This window comes from Oncorhynchus mykiss, chromosome 20 (assembly GCF_057628025.1).
Source record: "Oncorhynchus mykiss isolate SJ-2025 chromosome 20, ASM5762802v1, whole genome shotgun sequence".
NCBI lineage: Eukaryota > Metazoa > Chordata > Actinopteri > Salmoniformes > Salmonidae > Oncorhynchus > Oncorhynchus mykiss.
Genome location: NC_143041.1, coordinates 22849225 through 22872959, shown reverse-complemented (window position 1 = coordinate 22872959; position 23735 = coordinate 22849225). Strand labels below are relative to the sequence as shown.

At 41.4% G+C, this 23735-nt stretch overlaps 1 long non-coding RNA gene across 1 annotated transcript in view; it reads left to right on the top strand.

Moving 5' to 3' along the window:
- The window catches only part of LOC149974449 (uncharacterized), a 30219-nt gene extending 7038 nt beyond the window's left edge, over positions 1 to 23181 (top strand). The window contains exons 4-13 of the long non-coding RNA XR_016489412.1: positions 447 to 675; positions 916 to 1101; positions 2621 to 2762; positions 7923 to 8151; positions 8376 to 8561; positions 10077 to 10218; positions 15435 to 15663; positions 15906 to 16091; positions 17607 to 17748; positions 22952 to 23181. This is a non-coding gene — a long non-coding RNA (uncharacterized LOC149974449). The remainder of the gene's footprint in view (positions 1 to 446; positions 676 to 915; positions 1102 to 2620; positions 2763 to 7922; positions 8152 to 8375; positions 8562 to 10076; positions 10219 to 15434; positions 15664 to 15905; positions 16092 to 17606; positions 17749 to 22951) is intronic.
- The last annotated feature ends 554 nt before the right edge of the window (positions 23182 to 23735 follow it).

The window sequence follows — 23735 nt, the reverse complement described above, 5'->3', positions numbered from 1 at the left end:
AGTAACGCTAGGCTAATTTTACTCCACTATTGGGCTAGCGTTAGCATCGTTGCTTAGCTATGGGATTTGGACGTTGCATTGTAGCAGACGTTTGACTCAGTAAACCATATCAGCAAACCAATGGGGAAAGTCCACGGTCTTTGCCAACGCAACTAGCTACCTTGTTTTGTGTAGTGACACAGGGACTGAGGGAGGGCGCAACGTCAGCCATTAGCTAGTTAGCGTAGTTTTGACATAGTGTGGTCATGGCCAGGTGGTGTGCCCGATAATGACTGGTTTTAATGCGTCTCAACCATTGACTTCAGCATCTTAGTTGCACAACCATATGTTGATGCATAACTAGCTAGCCAGTGAAATGTGAGGGCTCAATGTATGAGTTGCAACATCACCTCACCACACGCAGCAGCAACAGACTGTTGCTGATGCTGCCTATCTTTCTTTTCTAGTTTGTGAGAAGACAAAGAATAGGGCCATTCTTTCACCTGACAGCTAGCCAGCCGGAGAGACGGGAACAGGATAGGGAAACAGTGCGCAGCGGGCGCTGCAGAGCCACCAGAGAAGATGGATAGCAGCCCAGAGAAGAGTTCCACAGCACAGGAGCTGAAGGAGCAGGGCAACCGACTGTTCCTCTGCCGCAAGTACCAGGAAGCTGCCACCTGCTACAGCAAAACCATAGTGAGTAGCAAGCTACTGCTCTTAAGGGGAATGATGATGTAAAATGTCTACACCTTTTCAGATGACTGAAAGTCTATATGATATGAGATATTGACACTGTCCTATTCACCTACTCTGAATAGATGTCAGAATAGGAGTAGCTTGGTCTGATGCACTCTTACAAAAATAGCTTGTGCAATATGTAGGCCTAATAACGTGCGTGGTTGCACCTGTGTGTGTGTGTATACATCTTGCCAACAGAACCGTAACCCCTCAGTGGCGGTGTACTCTGTGCCAAGTGAAGCTGCAAGCAGAACGACAAAGCCCTGGCGGACTGCAAGCACGCGCTGGAACTGGACCCCCATTCTGTCAAAGCCCACTTCTTCCTGGTCCAGTGTCACCTGGAGCTGGAGAACTACAACGAGGCCATCGGCAACCTGCAGAGAGGTCAGGACCAACCCTCAAGGCCAGTTTCCTAGACACAGATTAAGTTTGGGCCTGTATTCACTAAGGGTCCGATTTAGGAAATTACGCCTTTTCTATATACTTTTTAGTAGTTGGTATTCAGAGTAACCTTATTAAGGTGCGTAACAGGCGTGGTTCACTTGCGCACGCCAAATAAGTGTAATTGAACTGCTAGAAACCTCCCCACTGGCTGGCCAACAGATGTTCTCGTGGAGTTTTTATTCAATAGGGTTTTCAGTACATTTGTCTTAATAAGTCATCCCTTTAAATACAGTACACCTTTTCACTTTGGTTTTTGTCAACAGACTCAATAGAATATATTGAGAGAACGGGTTCAGAATAGTATGGATCAATGAAGGAAAGATATCTAAATATATGCATATTTGTCTCCGTTTCAACACCAGTTGGTAGATTTAAAAAAAATACTCTGATCTTGTAGGTTATTTAGGGTTAGGAAAGTATTTATGAATCATAAAAAAATAGCTTGGAGAGCCTTTCGGCATGAAAGAAAGTAAACAGTGGTTTGATTCATTCTAAAAATTGCCACACTCACTTATTTAACCTGGGGTAATGTTGGAATATTTGTGTACAATAACTATACCCACATCTATTGCCTGCACCAACCATGGAACTGGGTGATGACACAGCCAAGTATGGTGCCATACATCGGGTTCAAACTGCTGTCTTAATCAGTGTTCCGCTCCATAAACGATTTAATTAGCCTTTTATTTTTTTATGTTATCAATTGTTACTAATGATCCTTAGCAATAGCCACATGGCCGTGACGGCGTTTACAGAGGAAGCAAATAAAGGTAAACCTTTAGGGGTTAGGTTATACCTACTGAAGGGAACTAATAGTAAATTGGCAGTTGAATAAGTGTTATTATTATGCCTACTCACAGTCGATACTGATAGTGGTTAATATTTAACATGATAGAAATAGGAGACAAAGTCGGGGTAGCCTATAATTAAGACATTCAAGAGTGTCCATCCCTGCAAGTTAAAAGGCCGTACAATTGAAATTCTGCATAATGGCACGGCACGGCATGTCCCAGTGTGTAATCTTGGTTTCATCAGCCCAGAAAATATTGTTTCTCATGTCTGAGAGGCCTTCAAGTTGTAGAACTACCTCAAGGATGATCAATGGAAACAGGATGCACCTCAGCTCAATTTCGAGTATCATAGCAAATGGTCTGAATACTTATGCAAATAAGGTATTTCTGTTTTTGCAAACATTTCTAAACCTGTTTTGTTGTGTCATTATGGGGTGTTGTGTGTAGATTGAGGGGAAAAATGTATTAATATATTGTTAGAGTTACGCTGTAACATAACAATGTGGAAAAAGTGAAGGGGTCTGAATACTTTCTGAATGCACTGTAGATGTGCAGTTGCAATTTATAATGCTGTCAACATTCTAACTATACCCAATACTAGGCATCTCTGAGGCAGTATTACTGTTTTCAATGGACTACATTCATGTCTGGACCTTTTCTGTCGGCAGCTTACAATCTGGCCAAGGAGCAGAGACTGAACTTTGGAGACGACATCCCGAGTGCCCTGCGGGTCGCTAAGGAGAAGCGCATCAACCAGGAGAACAAGCTGCATGCATATCTCACCGAACTTAACCTAGCAGAGAAGGAGAGGTGAGGGAGGGACCGGGAGCTAGGCTTTTGGGCAGATAATCATACTAGTGTATGAGCAAAATGTCTGCACTGATATTCCTAAATTTTGGCCCATTCCACCTGACAGCTGGTGTAACTGAGTCAGGTTTGTCGGCCTCTTTGCTCGCACACGCTTTCTCAGTTCTGCCCACAAATGTTCTATAGGGTTGAGGTCAGGGCTCTGTGATGACAACTCCAATACCTTGACTTTGTTGTCCTTATGCCATTTTTCCACAACTTTTTCGGTCCGAGAACCTTCTAGAGCCACGTACCTCACCACGCACTATCGACCTGGGGTCTAGAACAGGTTTCTAAAGTTTCGTAACTCTAGGTCTGACGGTTCTTTTTTAGCTCGAACAAAGCTAACTAATGAAGGCAGTGTATGTCTCTACGCACCCCAATGTGTCCCTCCTTCCAAGCTGTGCTTGTGTGTGATTTAGTTTTTCTTTGAAATTTTATGGGAAAAATTATTTACAGTTCATGGGGGTTGCCTAATCACACACATGAAGTTTTGGAAAGATCTGACTTTTTTAACCCTTTGAAACAGCCCCTGTGACACCAATTATGGCACTTCCGGTTGGCACAGGAAGCTATAGGTAAACGCATATCCTTATTGGGGTATGCCTTTACAGAATCCTGAGTTTTAAGTGTTTATGTTAAGAACTGACCGATTTACACAGGGTTGAATGCACTATTTATCACAAACTGCTGGTTGGGTATGAAAAAAACACGTTTAGGGTGATTTTTAACCACTTCCGGTTGCTTCAGGAAGCTTAGAATCGACACAGGTAGACCTCATAGTATCCTGATGGACTGTCATTGAAGACAGGTTCATAAGGCATTCATAACCCACATAGGCTTCAGGTTGACTTTAGAGGAGCAGGCAATGTATTCTTATGGGGAGAGATGTCGTTGTAATCTGTGAGATCAAAAAAAAACTGTTTTACTGTTAAGGGTTAATGCCACACGGTCAAGGTTAGGCTTGCACAGATCGGGAGGACCTCAGGAACGTACGTACCTGAGGTCGAATTGTGCTTCTCACCCTAACGGTTCTCTCACTGTCACCCAAAAGCAAATGACATTTAGGGCCAGGCTTCATTTTGGGCCTACTTTTTTCATGGTCGCTGCATTCAGAGCGAGCTACGGTCAAGCGGGCATCTCGTTGAACTCGGAACGGCCTAGAGAATATGGAAATAACATTGCAGGTTCTGTGTGTCTTTAAGCACCGCACTTTGTCACTCCATCCTTGCTGTGTGTGTGTGTGTGTGTGTGAGAGAGCTTTTCTTTGACATTTGCTGGGAGAAATGACTGATTTACAGTTCATGGGGGTTGCCTAATCACTCATATTAAGTTTTGAAAAGATCTGACCTTTTTAACCCTTGGAAACAGCACCATTTTAAGACACTTCCGGTTTACACAGGAAGCTGAAAGTGAACACATTTTGAGTTTTAAGTCTTTATGTTAAGGGAATTCATACAATGTCAATTTGGTGATGTTCAAAAATAGTTTAAAAAAAAAATGTTTAACAGTTACAGATCCAGTTGCAGCGTGTTCATACGAATCTTTTTAAAGTGTGCTTCGGAGTTCTACGAGATTTCTGTGATTTTCTGAAATAACACACACTCACTAAACACTCCGTAAATAAGTCAGTTCTTAATAAGCCCACCCGACCCATCTAGCCACCTGGAAATGCAAATGCGCTACGCTAAATGCTAATAGTACTCGTTAAAACTCAAACGTTCATTAAAACACACACATGCAGGGTATTGAATTAAAGCTACACTCGTTGTGAATCTAGCCAACAAGTCAGATTTTTAAAATGCTTTTCGGCGAAAGCATGAGAAGCTATTATCTGATAGCATGCAACACCCCGAAATACCTGAAGGCGACGTAAACAAAAGAATTAGCGTAGCCGGCGCTACACAAATAGCAGAAATAAAATGTAAAAAACATTCATTACCTTTGACGAGCTTCTTTGTTGGCACTCCTATATGCCCCATAAACATCACTATTGGGTCTTTTTTTTCAATTAAATCGGTCCATATATACCCAAAATATCCATCTATGGAAACTGTGATTCAGAAAAAAACACAGTTTCAAAACGCAGCGTCATTTTTTTAAATTAAAAAGGTCGACGATAAACTTTCACAAAACACTTCGAAATACTTTTGTAATCCAACTTTAGGTATTAGTAAACGTTAATAATCTATCAAATTGATCACGGGGCGATGTGTAATTCAATAGCTCCACGTCTTCAAATCATGTTCGGAAATCTCTCTTCCAAAACTTCCTGTCGGAGACCGGATGGAATGGGGTTTCTTCTTTGTTTGACCAAGAAATAACTCCCAGAAATTGACAAGACTGGCGACATCGTGTGGAAGCTGTAGGAATTGCAATCTCAGCACCATTTAATTTGGTGTCCCTTAAACGATACATGCAAGTGGCGCATGGATATTTTTTCCAGTTTTCAGTGACCAGTTTTTCTTGCGCTTTTCGATGCCGTGATCACAGCCGTGATTTAACCAGTTTTAGAAACGTGAGAGTGTTTTCTATCCACACATACTAATCATATGCATATACTATATTCCTGGCATGAGTAGCAGGACGTTGAAATGTTGCGCGATTTTTAACAGAATGTTCGAAAAAGTAGGGGGTAGGCTTAACACTTAAAACTCAGGATTCTGTAAAGGGCATACCCCAATGAGGATATGTGTTTACCTATAGCTTCCTGTGCCAACCGGAAGTGCCATAATTGGTGTCAGAGGGGCTGTTTCAAAGGGTTAAAAAAAAGTCAGATCTTTCCAAAACTTTATTTATGTGATTAGGCAACCCCCATGAACTGTAAATCAGTCATTTCTCCCAACAGATGTCAAAGAAAAGCTCTCTCACACACACACACACAGATTACGACACCTCTCCCTCATTCCTGAGGTCCTCCCGATCTGTGCAAGCCTAACCTTGACCGTGTGGCATTAACCCTTAACAGTAAAACAGTTTTTTTTTGATCTCACAGATTACAACGACATCTCTCCCCATAGGAATACATTGCCTGCTCCTCTAAAGTCAGAGGACGCATGGCTTTCGAACTTCGTCTCTCCAGAGCCCGTATGGGAGTTGTAGCGATGAGACAAGATAGTAACTACTAACAATTGGATACCATGAAATTGGGGGAAAAAAGGGGGGGAAAAACAACATAACTTCCAAAAGTTTTCAACCACTTTTCGTGAACATGAGAATATTTCTACCATAAAACTACTACACGATTTTGTGTACTTTACTCAGAAAATATCATTTTAGTCAGATTTCCAACATTGGTGATTAACATGATTTAATATGACTTTTGAGGCAATTTCTACAGAAACACTACTAAAGGACATAATGGAGGTATAATTTGTAGAATTTCAACCATGAGATCTTTTTCAATAATAATAGAAATAATTGTATGTATTTTACTCACAAAATATCATTTTAGTCAGTTATCCAACATTGGTGATTAACATTAGGCAATTTCTATCATAACATTACAACACAACTGAAATGAAGTGCCATCTGGAGAATTTCAACCTCGGAGATCTTTTATAATATTTGAGGAAATCAATTTGACGTATTTTAACAGGCAAAGCATAATTTCCAAAAGATTTCAAACACTTTGGGAAATGCGTGCCTCTAGTGAAATTGCATGTTTGGATAGCGCGCGGAGGTGATCGTGCGGCAGAGTCGATTTCCGCGCTTATAAACGCAAGGTCGTTACAGTATTTTATCAGCAAAACATAATTTCCAAAATATTTCAAACACTTGTTGTTAACATGATGTAATATAATATTATTGAATCTTACCTCGCGGTGCTCCGTCGTATATTCGACGTCAGCATGACAACAAACTAGCTAGCTCTTAGCTCTCTGTTATAGTATAGTTACAGTTCAATGGGAAAAGCAAATCAATTAAGACTTGAAATTGAAATATACTGGCACATCAATCGTCTGTATATGACATTCATTTGAAAGGGTGAGGTTAAAGATGTTTGTTTTTGTGTGTAGTTCACCACTAATCGGTAGCTAGGTAACGTTAGTTTAATAACCGAAATTTGAGCTAGGCTAGCTGTTAGCTAACGCTTGACTTTGTCATCATGAGATAATGTTACATTAGACATACATGTGGCTAAATCATTGGGTGAAGAGGCGTATTCTGGAGGGGTTTTGTTAGGAGCCGTGACGTTCGTTCTGAACATTAAACAAGCATCGCTAGCGATATGTTTTTGGAGGCGTAATGACCTTATCTTTCATATCCGTGATAACCCATTTTCAAAAAACTAAAATTTAAATTGATACACAGCTTTATAGGGCTGGGGTTCCCACACGACCATATTTCCATCTCACAGCGCTTATTTACGGAAGACAGAGTGGACTACCTGAGCTAATTAGCAATCTGTTTCTCCGAATACGCCTGCTGTGTGAAGACAGACGCCACAAACGTGTTGTTACTGAAAAATACTGTTCTGTGTTAACCGGTTAAGACCGTGTACAGTAGGTGTGTATTTTTTGCATTAGTGAAATTATTTTGATGTGATATGAACCTAGAGGGATTTATTTCAAGAACCGTAACGTTACTGCAACTGAGAATCGATTCACGTTTAGATGGCTTCCAGAGCTAATTCTCCCTTTAAATATAACATGTACCTAAGGTCATTGGACAAAGGAGTAACGCTAGGCTAATTTTACTCCACTATTGGGCTAGCGTTAGCATCGTTGCTTAGCTATGGGATTTGGACGTTGCATTGTAGCAGACGTTTGACTCAGTAAACCATATCAGCAAACCAATGGGGAAAGTCCACGGTCTTTGCCAACGCAACTAGCTACCTTGTTTTGTGTAGTGACACAGGGACTGAGGGAGGGCGCAACGTCAGCCATTAGCTAGTTAGCGTAGTTTTGACATAGTGTGGTCATGGCCAGGTGGTGTGCCCGATAATGACTGGTTTTAATGCGTCTCAACCATTGACTTCAGCATCTTAGTTGCACAACCATATGTTGATGCATAACTAGCTAGCCAGTGAAATGTGAGGGCTCAATGTATGAGTTGCAACATCACCTCACCACACGCAGCAGCAACAGACTGTTGCTGATGCTGCCTATCTTTCTTTTCTAGTTTGTGAGAAGACAAAGAATAGGGCCATTCTTTCACCTGACAGCTAGCCAGCCGGAGAGACGGGAACAGGATAGGGAAACAGTGCGCAGCGGGCGCTGCAGAGCCACCAGAGAAGATGGATAGCAGCCCAGAGAAGAGTTCCACAGCACAGGAGCTGAAGGAGCAGGGCAACCGACTGTTCCTCTGCCGCAAGTACCAGGAAGCTGCCACCTGCTACAGCAAAACCATAGTGAGTAGCAAGCTACTGCTCTTAAGGGGAATGATGATGTAAAATGTCTACACCTTTTCAGATGACTGAAAGTCTATATGATATGAGATATTGACACTGTCCTATTCACCTACTCTGAATAGATGTCAGAATAGGAGTAGCTTGGTCTGATGCACTCTTACAAAAATAGCTTGTGCAATATGTAGGCCTAATAACGTGCGTGGTTGCACACATCTTGCCAACAGAACCGTAACCCCTCAGTGGCGGTGTACTCTGTGCCAAGTGAAGCTGCAAGCAGAACGACAAAGCCCTGGCGGACTGCAAGCACGCGCTGGAACTGGACCCCCATTCTGTCAAAGCCCACTTCTTCCTGGTCCAGTGTCACCTGGAGCTGGAGAACTACAACGAGGCCATCGGCAACCTGCAGAGAGGTCAGGACCAACCCTCAAGGCCAGTTTCCTAGACACAGATTAAGTTTGGGCCTGTATTCACTAAGGGTCCGATTTAGGAAATTACGCCTTTTCTATATACTTTTTAGTAGTTGGTATTCAGAGTAACCTTATTAAGGTGCGTAACAGGCGTGGTTCACTTGCGCACGCCAAATAAGTGTAATTGAACTGCTAGAAACCTCCCCACTGGCTGGCCAACAGATGTTCTCGTGGAGTTTTTATTCAATAGGGTTTTCAGTACATTTGTCTTAATAAGTCATCCCTTTAAATACAGTACACCTTTTCACTTTGGTTTTTGTCAACAGACTCAATAGAATATATTGAGAGAACGGGTTCAGAATAGTATGGATCAATGAAGGAAAGATATCTAAATATATGCATATTTGTCTCCGTTTCAACACCAGTTGGTAGATTTAAAAAAAATACTCTGATCTTGTAGGTTATTTAGGGTTAGGAAAGTATTTATGAATCATAAAAAAATAGCTTGGAGAGCCTTTCGGCATGAAAGAAAGTAAACAGTGGTTTGATTCATTCTAAAAATTGCCACACTCACTTATTTAACCTGGGGTAATGTTGGAATATTTGTGTACAATAACTATACCCACATCTATTGCCTGCACCAACCATGGAACTGGGTGATGACACAGCCAAGTATGGTGCCATACATCGGGTTCAAACTGCTGTCTTAATCAGTGTTCCGCTCCATAAACGATTTAATTAGCCTTTTATTTTTTTATGTTATCAATTGTTACTAATGATCCTTAGCAATAGCCACATGGCCGTGACGGCGTTTACAGAGGAAGCAAATAAAGGTAAACCAAACTTAGGTTATACCTACTGAAGGGAACTAATAGTAAATTGGCAGTTGAATAAGTGTTATTATTATGCCTACTCACAGTCGATACTGATAGTGGTTAATATTTAACATGATAGAAATAGGAGACAAAGTCGGGGTAGCCTATAATTAAGACATTCAAGAGTGTCCATCCCTGCAAGTTAAAAGGCCGTACAATTGAAATTCTGCATAATGGCACGGCACGGCATGTCCCAGTGTGTAATCTTGGTTTCATCAGCCCAGAAAATATTGTTTCTCATGTCTGAGAGGCCTTCAAGTTGTAGAACTACCTCAAGGATGATCAATGGAAACAGGATGCACCTCAGCTCAATTTCGAGTATCATAGCAAATGGTCTGAATACTTATGCAAATAAGGTATTTCTGTTTTTGCAAACATTTCTAAACCTGTTTTGTTGTGTCATTATGGGGTGTTGTGTGTAGATTGAGGGGAAAAATGTATTAATATATTGTTAGAGTTACGCTGTAACATAACAATGTGGAAAAAGTGAAGGGGTCTGAATACTTTCTGAATGCACTGTAGATGTGCAGTTGCAATTTATAATGCTGTCAACATTCTAACTATACCCAATACTAGGCATCTCTGAGGCAGTATTACTGTTTTCAATGGACTACATTCATGTCTGGACCTTTTCTGTCGGCAGCTTACAATCTGGCCAAGGAGCAGAGACTGAACTTTGGAGACGACATCCCGAGTGCCCTGCGGGTCGCTAAGGAGAAGCGCATCAACCAGGAGAACAAGCTGCATGCATATCTCACCGAACTTAACCTAGCAGAGAAGGAGAGGTGAGGGAGGGACCGGGAGCTAGGCTTTTGGGCAGATAATCATACTAGTGTATGAGCAAAATGTCTGCACTGATATTCCTAAATTTTGGCCCATTCCACCTGACAGCTGGTGTAACTGAGTCAGGTTTGTCGGCCTCTTTGCTCGCACACGCTTTCTCAGTTCTGCCCACAAATGTTCTATAGGGTTGAGGTCAGGGCTCTGTGATGACAACTCCAATACCTTGACTTTGTTGTCCTTATGCCATTTTTCCACAACTTTTTCGGTCCGAGAACCTTCTAGAGCCACGTACCTCACCACGCACTATCGACCTGGGGTCTAGAACAGGTTTCTAAAGTTTCGTAACTCTAGGTCTGACGGTTCTTTTTTAGCTCGAACAAAGCTAACTAATGAAGGCAGTGTATGTCTCTACGCACCCCAATGTGTCCCTCCTTCCAAGCTGTGCTTGTGTGTGATTTAGTTTTTCTTTGAAATTTTATGGGAAAAATTATTTACAGTTCATGGGGGTTGCCTAATCACACACATGAAGTTTTGGAAAGATCTGACTTTTTTAACCCTTTGAAACAGCCCCTGTGACACCAATTATGGCACTTCCGGTTGGCACAGGAAGCTATAGGTAAACGCATATCCTTATTGGGGTATGCCTTTACAGAATCCTGAGTTTTAAGTGTTTATGTTAAGAACTGACCGATTTACACAGGGTTGAATGCACTATTTATCACAAACTGCTGGTTGGGTATGAAAAAAACACGTTTAGGGTGATTTTTAACCACTTCCGGTTGCTTCAGGAAGCTTAGAATCGACACAGGTAGACCTCATAGTATCCTGATGGACTGTCATTGAAGACAGGTTCATAAGGCATTCATAACCCACATAGGCTTCAGGTTGACTTTAGAGGAGCAGGCAATGTATTCTTATGGGGAGAGATGTCGTTGTAATCTGTGAGATCAAAAAAAACCTGTTTTACTGTTAAGGGTTAATGCCACACGGTCAAGGTTAGGCTTGCACAGATCGGGAGGACCTCAGGAACGTACGTACCTGAGGTCGAATTGTGCTTCTCACCCTAACGGTTCTCTCACTGTCACCCAAAAGCAAATGACATTTAGGGCCAGGCTTCATTTTGGGCCTACTTTTTTCACGGTCGCTGCATTCAGAGCGAGCTACGGTCAAGCGGGCATCTCGTTGAACTCGGAACGGCCTAGAGAATATGGAAATAACATTGCAGGCTCTGTGTGTCTTTAAGCACCGCACTTTGTCACTCCATCCTTGCTGTGTGTGTGTGTGTGTGTGTGTGAGAGAGCTTTTCTTTGACATTTGCTGGGAGAAATGACTGATTTACAGTTCATGGGGGTTGCCTAATCACTCATATTAAGTTTTGAAAAGATCTGACCTTTTTAACCCTTGGAAACAGCACCATTTTAAGACACTTCCGGTTTACACAGGAAGCTGAAAGTGAACACATTTTGAGTTTTAAGTCTTTATGTTAAGGGAATTCATACAATGTCAATTTGGTGATGTTCAAAAATAGTTAAAAAAAAAAATGTTTAACAGTTACAGATCCAGTTGCAGCGTGTTCATACGAATCTTTTTAAAGTGTGCTTCGGAGTTCTACGAGATTTCTGTGATTTTCTGAAATAACACACACTCACTAAACACTCCGTAAATAAGTCAGTTCTTAATAAGCCCACCCGACCCATCTAGCCACCTGGAAATGCAAATGCGCTACGCTAAATGCTAATAGTACTCGTTAAAACTCAAACGTTCATTAAAACACACACATGCAGGGTATTGAATTAAAGCTACACTCGTTGTGAATCTAGCCAACAAGTCAGATTTTTAAAATGCTTTTCGGCGAAAGCATGAGAAGCTATTATCTGATAGCATGCAACACCCCGAAATACCTGAAGGCGACGTAAACAAAAGAATTAGCGTAGCCGGCGCTACACAAATAGCAGAAATAAAATGTAAAAAACATTCATTACCTTTGACGAGCTTCTTTGTTGGCACTCCTATATGCCCCATAAACATCACTATTGGGTCTTTTTTTTCAATTAAATCGGTCCATATATACCCAAAATATCCATCTATGGAAACTGTGATTCAGAAAAAAACACAGTTTCAAAACGCAGCGTCATTTTTTTAAATTAAAAAGGTCGACGATAAACTTTCACAAAACACTTCGAAATACTTTTGTAATCCAACTTTAGGTATTAGTAAACGTTAATAATCTATCAAATTGATCACGGGGCGATGTGTAATTCAATAGCTCCACGTCTTCAAATCATGTTCGGAAATCTCTCTTCCAAAACTTCCTGTCGGAGACCGGATGGAATGGGGTTTCTTCTTTGTTTGACCAAGAAATAACTCCCAGAAATTGACAAGACTGGCGACATCGTGTGGAAGCTGTAGGAATTGCAATCTCAGCACCATTTAATTTGGTGTCCCTTAAACGATACATGCAAGTGGCGCATGGATATTTTTTCCAGTTTTCAGTGACCAGTTTTTCTTGCGCTTTTCGATGCCGTGATCACAGCCGTGATTTAACCAGGTTTAGAAACGTGAGAGTGTTTTCTATCCACACATACTAATCATATGCATATACTATATTCCTGGCATGAGTAGCAGGACGCTGAAATGTTGCGCGATTTTTAACAGAATGTTCGAAAAAGTAGGGGGTAGGCTTAACACTTAAAACTCAGGATTCTGTAAAGGGCATACCCCAATGAGGATATGTGTTTACCTATAGCTTCCTGTGCCAACCGGAAGTGCCATAATTGGTGTCAGAGGGGCTGTTTCAAAGGGTTAAAAAAAAGTCAGATCTTTCCAAAACTTCATTTGTGTGATTAGGCAACCCCCATGAACTGTAAATCAGTCATTTCTCCCAACAGATGTAAAAGAAAAGCTCTCACACACACACACACACACACACAGATTACGACACCTCTCCCTCATTCCTGAGGTCCTCCCGATCTGTGCAAGCCTAACCTTGACCGTGTGGCATTAACCCTTAACAGTAAAACAGTTTTTTTTTGATCTCACAGATTACAACGACATCTCTCCCCATAGGAATACATTGCCTGCTCCTCTAAAGTCAGAGGACGCATGGCTTTCGACCTTCGTCTCTCCAGAGCCCGTATGGGAGTTGTAGCGATGAGACAAGATAGTAACTACTAACAATTGGATACCATGAAATTGGGGGAAAAAAGGGGGGGAAAAACAACATAACTTCCAAAAGTTTTCAACCACTTTTCGTGAACATGAGAATATTTCTACCATAAAACTACTACACGATTTTGTGTACTTTACTCAGAAAATATCATTTTAGTCAGATTTCCAACATTGGTGATTAACATGATTTAATATGACTTTTGAGGCAATTTCTACAGAAACACTACTAAAGGACATAATGGAGGTATAATTTGTAGAATTTCAACCATGAGATCTTTTTCAATAATAATAGAAATAATTGTATGCATTTTAGTCAGTGACATTGGTGATTAACATTAGGCAATTTCTATCATAAAATTACAACACAACAGAAGTGAAGTGCCATTTGGAGAATTTCAACCTCGGAGATATTTTATAATATTTGAGGAAATCAATTTTACGTATTTTAACAGGCAAAGCATAATTTCCAAAAGATTTCAAACACTTTGGGAAATGCGTGCCTCTAGTGAAATTGCATGTTTGGATAGCGCGCGGAGGTGATCGTGCGGCAGAGTCGATTTCCGCGCTTATAAACGCAAGGTCGTTACAGTATTTTATCAGCAAAACATAATTTCCAAAATATTTCAAACACTTGTTGTTAACATGATGTAATATGACCTTGAGGCAATTTCTACCATAAAACTACTAATGGTAAGGATTGGTTTTGGGGTATTGGTAACTTTTTTGTTATTGAATCTTACCTCGCGGTGCTCCGTCGTATATCCGACGTCAGCATGACAACAAACTAGCTAGCTCTTAGCTCTCTGTTATAGTATAGTTACAGTTCAATGGGAAAAGCAAATCAATTAAGACTTGAAATATACTGGCACATCAATCGTCTGTATATGACATTCATTTGAAAGGGTGAGGTTAAAGATGTTTGTTTTTGTGTGTAGTTCACCACTAATCGGTAGCTAGGTAACGTTAGTTTAATAACCGAAATTTGAGCTAGGCTAGCTGTTAGCTAACGCTTGACTTTATCATCATGAGATAATGTTACATTAGACATACATGTGGCTAAATCATTGGGTGAAGAGGCGTATTCTGGAGGGGGAGTTCTGTTAGGAGCCGTGACGTTCGTTCTGAACATTAAACAAGCATCGCTAGCGATATGTTTTTGGAGGCGTAATGACCTTATCTTTCATATCCGTGATAACCCATTTTCAAAAATTTTAAATTGATACACAGCTTTATAGGGCTGGGGTTCCCACACGACCATATTTCCATCTCACAGCGCTTATTTACGGAAGACATAGTGGACTACCTGAGCTAATTAGCAATCTGTTTCTCCGAATACGCCTGCTGTGTGAAGACAGACGCCACAAACGTGTTGTTACTGAAAAATACTGTTCTGTGTTAACCTGTTAAGACCGTGTACAGTAGGTGTGTATTTTTTTGCATTAGTGAAATTATTTTGATGTGATATGAACCTAGAGGGATTTATTTCAAGAACCGTAACGTTACTGCAACTGAGAATCGATTCACGTTTAGATGGCTTCCAGAGCTAATTCTCCCTTTAAATATAACATGTACCTAAGGTCATTGGACAAAGGAGTAACGCTAGGCTAAGTTTAATTCCACTAACGTTAGCATCGTTGCTTAGCTGTGGGATTTGGACGTTGCATTGTAGCAGAAGTTTGACTCAGTAAACCATATCAGCAAACCGATGGGGAAAGTCCACGGTCTTTACCAACGCAACTAGCTAGCTAGCTACCTTGTTTTGTGTAGTGACACAGGGACTGAGGGAGGGCGCAACGTCAGCCATTAGCTAGTTAGCGTAGTTTTGACATACAGTCCTTTCAGTGTGGTCATGGCCAGGTGGTGTGCCTGATAATGACTGGTTTTAATGCGTCTCAACCATTGACTTCAGCATCTTAGTTGCACAACCATATGTTGATGCATAACTAGCTAGCCAGTGAAATGTGAGGGCTCAATGTATGAGTTGCAACATCACCTCACCACACGCAGCAGCAACAGACTGTTGCTGATGCTGCCTATCTTTCTTTTCTAGTTTGTGAGAAGACAAAGAATAGGGCCATTCTTTCACCTGACAGCTAGCCAGCCGGAGAGACGGGAACAGGATAGGGAAACAGTGCGCAGCGGGCGCTGCAGAGCCACCAGAGAAGATGGATAGCAGCCCAGAGAAGAGTTCCACAGCACAGGAGCTGAAGGAGCAGGGCAACCGACTGTTCCTCTGCCGCAAGTACCAGGAAGCTGCCACCTGCTACAGCAAAACCATAGTGAGTAGCAAGCTACTGCTCTTAAGGGGAATGATGATGTAAAATGTCTACACCTTTTCAGATGACTGAAAGTCTATATGATATGAGATATTGACACTGTCCTATTCACCTACTCTGAATAGATGTCAGAATAGGAGTAGCTTGGTCTGATGCACTCTTACAAAAATAGCTTGTGCAATATGTAGGCCTAATAACGTGCGTGGTTGCACCTGTGTGTGTGTGTGTATACATCTTGCCAACAGAACCGTAACCCCTCAGTGGCGGTGTACTCTGTGCCAAGTGAAGCTGCAAGCAGAACGACAAAGCCCTGGCGGACTGCAAGCACGCGCTGGAACTGGACCCCCATTCTGTCAAAGCCCACTTCTTCCTGGTCCAGTGTCACCTGGAGCTGGAGAACTACAACGAGGCCATCGGCAACCTGCAGAGAGGTCAGGACCAACCCTCAAGGCCAGTTTCCTAGACACAGATTAAGTTTGGGCCTGTATTCACTAAGGGTCCGATTTAGGAAATTACGCCTTTTCTATATACTTTTTAGTAGTTGGTATTCAGAGTAACCTTATTAAGGTGCGTAACAGGCGTGGTTCACTTGCGCACGCCAAATAAGTGTAATTGAACTGCTAGAAACCTCCCCACTGGCTGGCCAACAGATGTTCTCGTGGAGTTTTTATTCAATAGGGTTTTCAGTACATTTGTCTTAATAAGTCATCCCTTTAAATACAGTACACCTTTTCACTTTGGTTTTTGTCAACAGACTCAATAGAATATATTGAGAGAACGGGTTCAGAATAGTATGGATCAATGAAGGAAAGATATCTAAATATATGCATATTTGTCTCCGTTTCAACACCAGTTGGTAGATTTAAAAAAAATACTCTGATCTTGTAGGTTATTTAGGGTTAGGAAAGTATTTATGAATCATAAAAAAATAGCTTGGAGAGCCTTTCGGCATGAAAGAAAGTAAACAGTGGTTTGATTCATTCTAAAAATTGCCACACTCACTTATTTAACCTGGGGTAATGTTGGAATATTTGTGTACAATAACTATACCCACATCTATTGCCTGCACCAACCATGGAACTGGGTGATGACACAGCCAAGTATGGTGCCATACATCGGGTTCAAACTGCTGTCTTAATCAGTGTTCCGCTCCATAAACGATTTAATTAGCCTTTTATTTTTTTATGTTATCAATTGTTACTAATGATCCTTAGCAATAGCCACATGGCCGTGACGGCGTTTACAGAGGAAGCAAATAAAGGTAAACCAAACTTAGGTTATACCTACTGAAGGGAACTAATAGTAAATTGGCAGTTGAATAAGTGTTATTATTATGCCTACTCACAGTCGATACTGATAGTGGTTAATATTTAACATGATAGAAATAGGAGACAAAGTCGGGGTAGCCTATAATTAAGACATTCAAGAGTGTCCATCCCTGCAAGTTAAAAGGCCGTACAATTGAAATTCTGCATAATGGCACGGCACGGCATGTCCCAGTGTGTAATCTTGGTTTCATCAGCCCAGAAAATATTGTTTCTCATGTCTGAGAGGCCTTCAAGTTGTAGAACTACCTCAAGGATGATCAATGGAAACAGGATGCACCTCAGCTCAATTTCGAGTATCATAGCAAATGGTCTGAATACTTATGCAAATAAGGTATTTCTGTTTTTGCAAACATTTCTAAACCTGTTTTGTTGTGTCATTATGGGGTGTTGTGTGTAGATTGAGGGGAAAAATGTATTAATATATTGTTAGAGTTACGCTGTAACATAACAATGTGGAAAAAGTGAAGGGGTCTGAATACTTTCTGAATGCACTGTAGATGTGCAGTTGCAATTTATAATGCTGTCAACATTCTAACTATACCCAATACTAGGCATCTCTGAGGCAGTATTACTGTTTTCAATGGACTACATTCATGTCTGGACCTTTTCTGTCGGCAGCTTACAATCTGGCCAAGGAGCAGAGACTGAACTTTGGAGACGACATCCCGAGTGCCCTGCGGGTCGCTAAGGAGAAGCGCATCAACCAGGAGAACAAGCTGCATGCATATCTCACCGAACTTAACCTAGCAGAGAAGGAGAGGTGAGGGAGGGACCGGGAGCTAGGCTTTTGGGCAGATAATCATACTAGTGTATGAGCAAAATGTCTGCACTGATATTCCTAAATTTTGGCCCATTCCACCTGACAGCTGGTGTAACTGAGTCAGGTTTGTCGGCCTCTTTGCTCGCACACGCTTTCTCAGTTCTGCCCACAAATGTTCTATAGGGTTGAGGTCAGGGCTCTGTGATGACAACTCCAATACCTTGACTTTGTTGTCCTTATGCCATTTTTCCACAACTTTTTCGGTCCGAGAACCTTCTAGAGCCACGTACCTCACCACGCACTATCGACCTGGGGTCTAGAACAGGTTTCTAAAGTTTCGTAACTCTAGGTCTGACGGTTCTTTTTTAGCTCGAACAAAGCTAACTAATGAAGGCAGTGTATGTCTCTACGCACCCCAATGTGTCCCTCCTTCCAAGCTGTGCTTGTGTGTGATTTAGTTTTTCTTTGAAATTTTATGGGAAAAATTATTTACAGTTCATGGGGGTTGCCTAATCACACACATGAAGTTTTGGAAAGATCTGACTTTTTTAACCCTTTGAAACAGCCCCTGTGACACCAATTATGGCACTTCCGGTTGGCACAGGAAGCTATAGGTAAACGCATATCCTTATTGGGGTATGCCTTTACAGAATCCTGAGTTTTAAGTGTTTATGTTAAGAACTGACCGATTTACACAGGGTTGAATGCACTATTTATCACAAACTGCTGGTTGGGTATGAAAAAAACACGTTTAGGGTGATTTTTAACCACTTCCGGTTGCTTCAGGAAGCTTAGAATCGACACAGGTAGACCTCATAGTATCCTGATGGACTGTCATTGAAGACAGGTTCATAAGGCATTCATAACCCACATAGGCTTCAGGTTGACTTTAGAGGAGCAGGCAATGTATTCTTATGGGGAGAGATGTCGTTGTAATCTGTGAGATCAAAAAAAACCTGTTTTACTGTTAAGGGTTAATGCCACACGGTCAAGGTTAGGCTTGCACAGATCGGGAGGACCTCAGGAACGTACGTACCTGAGGTCGAATTGTGCTTCTCACCCTAACGGTTCTCTCACTGTCACCCAAAAGCAAATGACATTTAGGGCCAGGCTTCATTTTGGGCCTACTTTTTTCACGGTCGCTGCATTCAGAGCGAGCTACGGTCAAGCGGGCATCTCGTTGAACTCGGAACGGCCTAGAGAATATGGAAATAACATTGCAGGCTCTGTGTGTCTTTAAGCACCGCACTTTGTCACTCCATCCTTGCTGTGTGTGTGTGTGTGTGTGTGAGAGAGCTTTTCTTTGACATTTGCTGGGAGAAATGACTGATTTACAGTTCATGGGGGTTGCCTAATCACTCATATTAAGTTTTGAAAAGATCTGACCTTTTTAACCCTTGGAAACAGCACCATTTTAAGACACTTCCGGTTTACACAGGAAGCTGAAAGTGAACACATTTTGAGTTTTAAGTCTTTATGTTAAGGGAATTCATACAATGTCAATTTGGTGATGTTCAAAAATAGTTTTAAAAAAAAATGTTTAACAGTTACAGATCCAGTTGCAGCGTGTTCATACGAATCTTTTTAAAGTGTGCTTCGGAGTTCTACGAGATTTCTGTGATTTTCTGAAATAACACACACTCACTAAACACTCCGTAAATAAGTCAGTTCTTAATAAGCCCACCCGACCCATCTAGCCACCTGGAAATGCAAATGCGCTACGCTAAATGCTAATAGTACTCGTTAAAACTCAAACGTTCATTAAAACACACACATGCAGGGTATTGAATTAAAGCTACACTCGTTGTGAATCTAGCCAACAAGTCAGATTTTTAAAATGCTTTTCGGCGAAAGCATGAGAAGCTATTATCTGATAGCATGCAACACCCCGAAATACCTGAAGGCGACGTAAACAAAAGAATTAGCGTAGCCGGCGCTACACAAATAGCAGAAATAAAATGTAAAAAACATTCATTACCTTTGACGAGCTTCTTTGTTGGCACTCCTATATGCCCCATAAACATCACTATTGGGTCTTTTTTTTCAATTAAATCGGTCCATATATACCCAAAATATCCATCTATGGAAACTGTGATTCAGAAAAAAACACAGTTTCAAAACGCAGCGTCATTTTTTTAAATTAAAAAGGTCGACGATAAACTTTCACAAAACACTTCGAAATACTTTTGTAATCCAACTTTAGGTATTAGTAAACGTTAATAATCTATCAAATTGATCACGGGGCGATGTGTAATTCAATAGCTCCACGTCTTCAAATCATGTTCGGAAATCTCTCTTCCAAAACTTCCTGTCGGAGACCGGATGGAATGGGGTTTCTTCTTTGTTTGACCAAGAAATAACTCCCAGAAATTGACAAGACTGGCGACATCGTGTGGAAGCTGTAGGAATTGCAATCTCAGCACCATTTAATTTGGTGTCCCTTAAACGATACATGCAAGTGGCGCATGGATATTTTTTCCAGTTTTCAGTGACCAGTTTTTCTTGCGCTTTTCGATGCCGTGATCACAGCCGTGATTTAACCAGTTTTAGAAACGTGAGAGTGTTTTCTATCCACACATACTAATCATATGCATATACTATATTCCTGGCATGAGTAGCAGGACGCTGAAATGTTGCGCGATTTTTAACAGAATGTTCGAAAAAGTAGGGGGTAGGCTTAACACTTAAAACTCAGGATTCTGTAAAGGGCATACCCCAATGAGGATATGTGTTTACCTATAGCTTCCTGTGCCAACCGGAAGTGCCATAATTGGTGTCAGAGGGGCTGTTTCAAAGGGTTAAAAAAAAGTCAGATCTTTCCAAAACTTCATTTGTGTGATTAGGCAACCCCCATGAACTGTAAATCAGTCATTTCTCCCAACAGATGTAAAAGAAAAGCTCTCACACACACACACACACACACACAGATTACGACACCTCTCCCTCATTCCTGAGGTCCTCCCGATCTGTGCAAGCCTAACCTTGACCGTGTGGCATTAACCCTTAACAGTAAAACAGTTTTTTTTTGATCTCACAGATTACAACGACATCTCTCCCCATAGGAATACATTGCCTGCTCCTCTAAAGTCAGAGGACGCATGGCTTTCGACCTTCGTCTCTCCAGAGCCCGTATGGGAGTTGTAGCGATGAGACAAGATAGTAACTACTAACAATTGGATACCATGAAATTGGGGGGAAAAAGGGGGGGAAAAACAACATAACTTCCAAAAGTTTTCAACCACTTTTCGTGAACATGAGAATATTTCTACCATAAAACTACTACACGATTTTGTGTACTTTACTCAGAAAATATCATTTTAGTCAGATTTCCAACATTGGTGATTAACATGATTTAATATGACTTTTGAGGCAATTTCTACAGAAACACTACTAAAGGACATAATGGAGGTATAATTTGTAGAATTTCAACCATGAGATCTTTTTCAATAATAATAGAAATAATTGTATGCATTTTAGTCAGTGACATTGGTGATTAACATTAGGCAATTTCTATCATAAAATTACAACACAACAGAAGTGAAGTGCCATTTGGAGAATTTCAACCTCGGAGATATTTTATAATATTTGAGGAAATCAATTTTACGTATTTTAACAGGCAAAGCATAATTTCCAAAAGATTTCAAACACTTTGGGAAATGCGTGCCTCTAGTGAAATTGCATGTTTGGATAGCGCGCGGAGGTGATCGTGCGGCAGAGTCGATTTCCGCGCTTATAAACGCAAGGTCGTTACAGTATTTTATCAGCAAAACATAATTTCCAAAATATTTCAAACACTTGTTGTTAACATGATGTAATATGACCTTGAGGCAATTTCTACCATAAAACTACTAATGGTAAGGATTGGTTTTGGGGTATTGGTAACTTTTTTGTTATTGAATCTTACCTCGCGGTGCTCCGTCGTATATCCGACGTCAGCATGACAACAAACTAGCTAGCTCTTAGCTCTCTGTTATAGTATAGTTACAGTTCAATGGGAAAAGCAAATCAATTAAGACTTGAAATATACTGGCACATCAATCGTCTGTATATGACATTCATTTGAAAGGGTGAGGTTAAAGATGTTTGTTTTTGTGTGTAGTTCACCACTAATCGGTAGCTAGGTAACGTTAGTTTAATAACCGAAATTTGAGCTAGGCTAGCTGTTAGCTAACGCTTGACTTTATCATCATGAGATAATGTTACATTAGACATACATGTGGCTAAATCATTGGGTGAAGAGGCGTATTCTGGAGGGGGAGTTCTGTTAGGAGCCGTGACGTTCGTTCTGAACATTAAACAAGCATCGCTAGCGATATGTTTTTGGAGGCGTAATGACCTTATCTTTCATATCCGTGATAACCCATTTTCAAAAAACTAAAATTTAAATTGATACACAGCTTTATAGGGCTGGGGTTCCCACACGACCATATTTCCATCTCACAGCGCTTATTTACGGAAGACAGGGTGGACTACCTGAGCTAATTAGCAATCTGTTTCTCCGTGTGAAGACAGACGCCACAAACGTGTTGTTACTGAAAAATACTGTTCTGTGTTAACCGGTTAAGACCGTGTACAGTAGGTGTGTATTTTTTTGCATTAGTGAAATTATTTTGATGTGATATGAACCTAGAGGGATTTATTTCAAGAACCGTAACGTTACTGCAACTGAGAATCGATTCACGTTTAGATGGCTTCCAGAGCTAATTCTCCCTTTAAATATAACATATACCTAAGGTCATTGGACAAAGGAGTAACGCTAGGCTAAGTTTAATTCCACTAACGTTAGCATCGTTGCTTAGCTGTGGGATTTGGACGTTGCATTGTAGCAGAAGTTTGACTCAGTAAACCATATCAGCAAACCGATGGGGAAAGTCCACGGTCTTTACCAACGCAACTAGCTAGCTAGCTACCTTGTTTTGTGTAGTGACACAGGGACTGAGGGAGGGCGCAACGTCAGCCATTAGCTAGTTAGCGTAGTTTTGACATACAGTCCTTTCAGTGTGGTCATGGCCAGGTGGTGTGCCTGATAATGACTGGTTTTAATGCGTCTCAACCATTGACTTCAGCATCTTAGTTGCACAACCATATGTTGATGCATAACTAGCTAGCCAGTGAAATGTGAGGGCTCAATGTATGAGTTGCAACAGCACCTCACCACACGCAGCAGCAACTGTTGCTGATGCTGCCTATCTTTCTTTTCTAGTTTGTGAGAAGACAAAGAACAGGGCCATGCTTTCACCTGACAGCTAGCCAGCCGGAGAGACGGGGAACAGGATAGGGAAACAGTGCGCAGCGGGCGCTGCAGAGCCACCAGAGAAGATGGCTAGCAGCCCAGAGAAGAGTTCCACAGCACAGGAGCTGAAGGAGCAGGGCAACCAACTGTTCCTCTGCCGCAAGTACCAGGAAGCTGCCACCTGCTACAGCAAAACCATAGTGAGTAGCAAGCTACTGCTCTTAAGGGGAATGATGATGTAAAATGTCTACACCTTTTCAGATGACTGAAAGTCTATATGATATGAGATATTGACACTGTCCTATTCACCTACTCTGAATAGATGTCAGAATAGAAGTAGCTTGGTCTGATGCACTCTTACAAAAATAGCTTGTGCAATATGTAACGTGCGTGGTTGCACCTGTGTGTGTGTGTGTATACATCTTGCCAACAGAACCGTAACCCCTCAGTGGCGGTGTACTACACCAACCGTACTCTGTGCCAAGTGAAGCTGCAAGCAGAACGACAAAGCCCTGGCGGACTGCAAGCACGCGCTGGAACTGGACCCCCATTCTGTCAAAGCCCACTTCTTCCTGTGCCAGTGTCACCTGGAGCTGGAGAACTACAACGAGGCCATCGGCAACCTGCAGAGAGGTCAGGACCAACCCTCAAGGCCAGTTTCCTAGACACAGATTAAGTTTGGGCCTGTATTCACTAAGGGTCCGATTTAGGAAATTACGCCTTTCCTATATACTTTTTAGTAGTTGGTATTCAG